The sequence below is a fragment of the Sinocyclocheilus grahami genome, unplaced genomic scaffold (genome assembly GCF_001515645.1).
Source record: "Sinocyclocheilus grahami isolate Dianchi unplaced genomic scaffold, SAMN03320097.WGS_v1.1 scaffold300.1, whole genome shotgun sequence".
NCBI lineage: Eukaryota > Metazoa > Chordata > Actinopteri > Cypriniformes > Cyprinidae > Sinocyclocheilus > Sinocyclocheilus grahami.
The window spans coordinates 830,272-836,973 of NW_015505479.1; the positions used below are offsets into that span (position 1 = coordinate 830,272).

General features: G+C 36.5%; 1 pseudogene; it reads right to left on the bottom strand.

Moving 5' to 3' along the window:
• Window positions 1–342: 342 nt before the first annotated feature.
• LOC107601166 (serine/threonine-protein kinase/endoribonuclease IRE1-like) lies at window positions 343–5,480 on the bottom strand (annotated as a pseudogene).
• Window positions 5,481–6,702: the final 1,222 nt, after the last annotated feature.

The following is a 6,702-nucleotide window of genomic DNA, read 5'->3' on the forward strand; positions in this document are numbered from 1 at the left end:
GGTACATGCAGAATCTAACTTTTTTTATGAAATGTTTAATGTTTTTGAAAGAAAAAAAAGTCTGATAGTTACATTACGTTTGTGTTTAGTACTGCCACAAGAAAGCTATGTACCAGATATTTACAAATTTTCCACAAGATAACTCGAGCAGTAACTCAAATTACACAAATTACCCTGATTAAATTTTACATAACCTTTGTTTTTTTTTATCAATGTTTTTCAATTGTCAGAACCTTGTTTGTAGAGGATGAATCATAAAATAAAAAAAATATCATAAAATTCAAAGAGTGTGAGGATCATTTATCCCTACATTTAAACCCAATCATGAAACACATTCATGATGCAGAATCAATGTGCAAAAAAAAAAAAAAAAAAATTACAACAATCAGATCTATGGAGCTGAGCTGAAGAACTTTTTCAGACTCGCTCTGGAGTTCCATCCTCTCTCCTTCGCAAACCTGAACGCACTCCCAAACAGATCAGGGAATGAAGCCATCAGGTTGATGCTCTCTGCGTCCTCTGCACTATGTAGAGAAAAACACCATGGTCTGACACACAATAATAAATGTTCTGGTATAAATACCTTGCATGATATTACATGTAACTCACTAATGCTCGTGTAGGTTGCGTATAAATCGCAGCAGGCCCAGTGTGTTCTCAGGATAGTTTTTCTTACTATCTAATTTCTGGATGAGCTCAGATGGCAACTGAAAAATACATTTTACAAACACAAATTATTTTTCAAACCAAGATTAACGCATGTCATGCACTATTTTCAACTGATTTATAAGAAAGAAAAATCTGACATTAAATCAGTTTGTTGAAGTTCATAACTTCATTATTTTAAACATTTCTTAAATATATTTACATAGTATGTTTGAATATTTCTGCATTGAATTTAGACTCACTTTAGTTTTCCATTCAGAAAAGCTTTTCCCCTCGGTGTATTTTTCAACAGTTTGAAGGAGCTCCTCATCAACATTACGACAGTTCTCGGTCTCCTTCTGGTTCCCCATCTTTTTCAAATATTCCACTCTCCTGACAGGATTTCAAAAACAGTACAATATCATCATGTCACGATCACCAGCTGGACTGCCCTTGATGTCCATAAAGCCGGGCTCACACTGCAGGAGTTTTAAAATCCTAACAGATTATGAAATCTGGTTGCAGCACACACATAAGGAGAATCTTTGCAGATTATCTTCCCTCAAATCTTAAACATGCACACACTACAAGATTTTAACACCGTGGCGCATTACACACTATAAGATATTAAGATTATCATGCCAGAAGGAGCGCCTCACGTGATCGCACGCAGTAGATCATTTTTGATATTTAAGTGATGTTTACATATGTTAGCTAGTGTGCTAGCTGCTTTCTACACTCACCCGGTACATTCAAAACAGAGGTGATTTCACTCCAGCGCTTCTCTTTCTCCTTATGGTTGTGATACGTTTTCGACACATTATACAGACAGTCGTGTTTACAAAGGTAAAATCCTGTAGTGTGAGCAAGGCTTAAGAGGGCACTTCATCCCGACTTCTGCCCCTCAATCAATGACTTCATTCCCCAAAATCCTCTGCCAAGTCTAATCAGCACTCATTGTTTGCACCTGTGTCTCATTAGCCTTGTTAGCTCACCCTATCCACCTTTTTCCTAAACTCCATGACGCTTTGCACAAATTATGGGAGTAACTTCCGTTTATACTGTAAACAATCAGCAGAAGGTTCGCTCTATGAATGCAATAACAAGCATTTTCAAAAATGAGGTGAAATTTTTTTATTCACCCTTCAATCATCGATCATTAAAAGAAAATGTAAAAGTGTAAAAGCATTAACAGATTACCTTCAGCATACCATGAAAACCTCCTAAAGACTCCTTCTATCAGCAGCAATATTACGGACGTGTTAAATATCATTATAGTAATATATGTCTATATTTCGTAACAATTACATTTTACAGCATCCGTGTAATGACAAACCTGGAAAGAGATATGAAGATTTGGGTAGAAAAATTAAAGATTCTTAGTGCATTCCAGGGAATTATTCATGGTTTATATCGTAAATGCACAGTATATGTTGTCTTTTTTCATTTACTTACAGTGGAATACAAAGGAAGCATAAAAATTATCAGGAGGAAAATAATGCAGCGGGCTGAAAAGAGCTATTCTATAGATATTGTTATATCAGGTCACATTAATATACCAAACATAACGTTTACAGCCCATTCAATCAAAATGACAGATTAGGATTATTTGTAGCGCAATCTTATGATTTGAAGTGATTCGTTGCAGTCTTTTTGAGTGGAACTTCCCCAAAAGGCACTTCACTGGAAGTGCCTCCCATAATTTAGAATGCTCATTAGGAAAAAGGTGGATATAAGCCTGGTTCTCTCTGTCTTTCATTGTTAAATCTTGTTATAGTGTCTGTACTGCATTTTTATGCCCAGTATCCTAGTTTTCCCGTGCCTTGGTTCCTGGTCTTGTTATTCTGCCTGTACTCTGGATTACTCTTTTGCCTCAGCCCTGAACTCAGTTGTTGTTTTGAATTGTCTTATTGTGTATGACCTTGCCTGTCCTTTGACCACAATTGTGGATTACCCCTTCATTAAAACACTGCATTTGGATCCTCAATCTCAAAATTTGGATTCATGTCTACGTGCAGTTCATGACACATCAGCTGATAATAAAAAAGACTATCTAGATACAATGCAACTTCCACTTCATTTAAAATAAAATCATAATTTGCAAGTACCATAAGCAGTGCTGAACCTTTCTGGCTTTTTTTCTGGCAAAATTACAGATCATGGGTTTAATAAGGTCATGAGTTGTTTGTTAATTTTAGAGTGATAAATGTCATTGCCAAATCAATAGTGCGTTTTACCGTTCATTAGTCCAGAAGAAGGGGTGTTCAAGGGTTTGCTCCACAGTTGGTCTGTTGTTTGGATGTTCATTGATCATCCACTCGACAAGATCCTTCGCTACATCATCATCCAGATTCTCCAGAGAGTATTTTCCTTGCAGAATGTTGACTTCACAAAATGGACCTTTACCAAATGGATGTTGTCCTCCAGAGAGAATGTAGTACACTAACATCCCAGCAACCTTAAAAAGGTATAGTGCTATTAGTTTAGAATTTTCACTAACTACATATTAAATTACTTGTATTTAAGTCAATAAATGAATTTCTAATCATCTATTTTCAAGTATAGTTGTAAAAAAAAATGTGTTAAAATAACAAAACTGCTGACTTAAAATGAGAGGAGATACTACCTGAATGTCGGAGCTCCTCTTGTATCCAATGTTGACCTCCTCATCTATGGTCTCCTTTGCTTTCCAGCATCTAGTTCCAGCAATGCTGGTTCGTAAAGTGGTTTGGCTGAGGTTCAGTCGACGACTTATGCCAAAATCAGCCAATCTGGCTTTTCCATTTATGTCTGGGAAACACGGAAAGACATGGCCATTTTAAAAAACAAACTTAGTTGTGATAAATTAAATAAAGAAAGTTTGGATTAGCACATACCAATAAGGACATTCTGGGGTTTGATGTCTCGATGGAGCACTTTGGTTTTCTTGTCGTGTAAAACCTGTAAGCTGCAGAGAACTTCCTTCACCAGCTTCTTCAGAACCAAAGATCTCTCAGCGCTGTCATCTGGTAAATGATCTTGGATATATTCCTCCAGTGTGTACTCACAAAGATAAAGAACAAGGTATCCAAAATTGTCATCTTCAGTGAAGTCCACATATCGCACGATGGAGGAACTTTCAAGCTGTGGAAGTCGCAGAAATTCCTCCTCATTCCTGAGAGCTTGGTAATTCGACTTAATCATTCGTTTCACAGCCACCTCAGTGCCGTCATCCCTCAGTCCAAGGAAAACTTGAGTTCCATCACTGCCTTTAGCGATCTGAAATTCATCACTGAGCACAAGAGTAAGGTTTCCCAGTCTGTATGTTCTGCTAGCATCAATGTTAGCTAGCTTCTCAAGCTTAGACCTCCAACGACGGCTGATTTGAAGCCACCTCCTTGAGATATTTGTGCTCTCATCAGGTTGTGTGAAGGGCTGCACACTTGAATTTGATTCCTCAATGGATGTCACTACAGTGTCTGGATTCGGTTCCTCTTTATCTTGCTGCTCACTTTCTTGTGATCCCATCTCTTGCTGGATTTTCTTCTTCTTCTTTTTCCTGCTGTTTGAAGGAGCTGCAGTCTCCTCATATAAAGTGTCCACTGCTCCTGAAGGATGTTTGAGTGATATGTTCAATTTTTGTAGCTTTTTGTTCATAGCTTCATCCTCTATCTCTGCAGCATTAAGTATCCTCTCTGGGACTGAAGACAACCTACACAGTGCAACAAGTTCAGGAGCGATGTAATTTACGTAGGCGAAAAAACTATATGTCCACATTCCAATCAGACTTGAATAATCAGGACGTGTGAGAGGCAATAGACTTTTGCATAACTTCTCATAGACAGAATGATTCAGTCTCAGTTTCTGCTCAGACGTCTTCTGCATCATGACATTGAGTATCTTTAGTATCAGATGATTGACTCTTTCTCCTTGTGCATTTCCAGAGGGCTGAAGACTGTTTGTTAGAATTGACACAAGATCACTGAACACCTGATGAGAAACACTGTCACTGACACACAAAGCAACATTTAAGCAGTTCAGTGTAATCAGCCAGTGTTCCTGAGGGATTCTTGAGAAGCGCTTGATGACTCCCTCAATGTATCTGTCTGCACTCTTTGTGTCTTTTAACCACTTGATGGCGCTCTGACGATACTGCTCTGCACCTTGACCAATGACGCTGTAGTAGAGCTCAAAATAAATCAAATGAACAAAAGGATCCTCTTGAAAGAAATGTTCTTTATATAGTCTATAGACTTCCATCTGAGTTTTCTTTCGTACAGCATGAGAAAAAGAGAAAGATATATATACTTTCTCAAACACTTCACCCTGTGAAGATAGTCAACAAATCATTCTCTCCACCTTTTCATCAAGCTCTGGATTCATCCCATAGTTAGTTTCAGGTGAAGCTCCAGCCTCTATAAGAGCTTTCACAATGTCTTCACGGTCTTGATCAACAGCACATTGCAACGGAGTAAAAATTTGTAATTTATATCCATTTGGGTTAGCTTTTCCTGTAAGTAATTTTTCCACAATACTCAGTGGAACTCCAGTTGTAAATGCAGCATAATGTAGAGGAGTTAGTCCATTTGTTGAGGGTTTGTTTGGATCAGCCAACTTTTCAAGCAGATAAGAGCAGATTTCTTCATTTCTGCATATAACTGCTGCAGTTAATGGAGTAACATCATCCTTCCAGACCTCAGAAGGGTACAGTCCATTAATATCTCTGCTTTTTGTTAATTTGCGAAATTTCTTTAGCTTGTTGTCTATGATGCATTGTATTAGAGGATCTGTTTTTCTAGGTTCTACTGGAACTGGCACTGGAACTGGAAATTTTACTTGGATCTGGAATGCCATGGATCTTCTTCTGTTGAGATAGAAAACATTTAGGTGTTGTAAAATTTGAGTGCCAAGTATAGCATTATTACTTATTCCCTTCTTTCTTTACATTGTTAATATAAGCACAGTGTTAATCTTTATTACGTTTTTTAGTAGTTTTTTTTTTTTTACTTGGAAATCTTTAAATTTTGTCAATATCTCCATCATGTCATGCATTAATTTCTTACTTTCTAATATTTTTATCCGGCTAAGAAATCAAATACTTCTGGACAATAACCAATATTCTATCATATTTTTCTTATATTTTGCTAATGACAATTTTATTATTGGTTTACTACAAACTCTTTTTTCCATATTTATCACAGAATAAGCAGAATAGTTTCTGTACTGTAATAAATGCTATTTCAATTAGCATTATTCATATACTTTATTAACTGGAGATGACTTGAAAAACACACATAAACCATATATTGTTACCATTTATCGCTGAATCTAATACAAACAGTCTTAAGTTTAGATTATTCAATATTCGTTCACTCAACAATAAAGCACCACTGGTTTGAGATCTACTGAAGGATTGTAAGTTTGACTTTCTCTGTTTAACTGAGACATGGCAGTAACAAAAGGACTTTTCTCAGTTAAATCAGTCAATTCCTCTGGGTTATGCTTATGCTTGCCAACCCCGAGTCTCAGGTTGAGGTGGTGGTTTAGCGATGCTCTATAATAAGAAATGGAAAGGGGTCTACTAGCTGTACCTTCTTATGTTACTTTTGAATCCATGGTGTTATAAGTTAATGGTCCAGTCATAATTAATATATACCGTCCACCTAAATCTAATATTAACTTTTTATCTAAACTTTCAGCTTTTTTAACTTTACTATGTTCTATTTCTCCAAATGTGATTATGGTCAGTGATTTTAACATCCATGTTGATAAGACAACTGCCACCGATACAAAAGACTTTATCAAGTTTAGACAGTTTTGGACTGAAACAATTTATTGATTTTCCAAATCATTCAAAGGGTCAAATACTTGATCTTATTTGTTGCACTGGAATAACATCTTTTAATTGTTGTGCATGTGACCCGTTTATATCTGATCATAAACCGGTGTTTTTCTGTGCCAACTTGGCAATATCAAAGTCCTACTATCACATTTCATAATTTTAAGAAAATTGATTGTCTATTTTTTCTAATGAAGTTAAGATGGACTATTTAAGCTGGATGAATTGATCTCTCACTA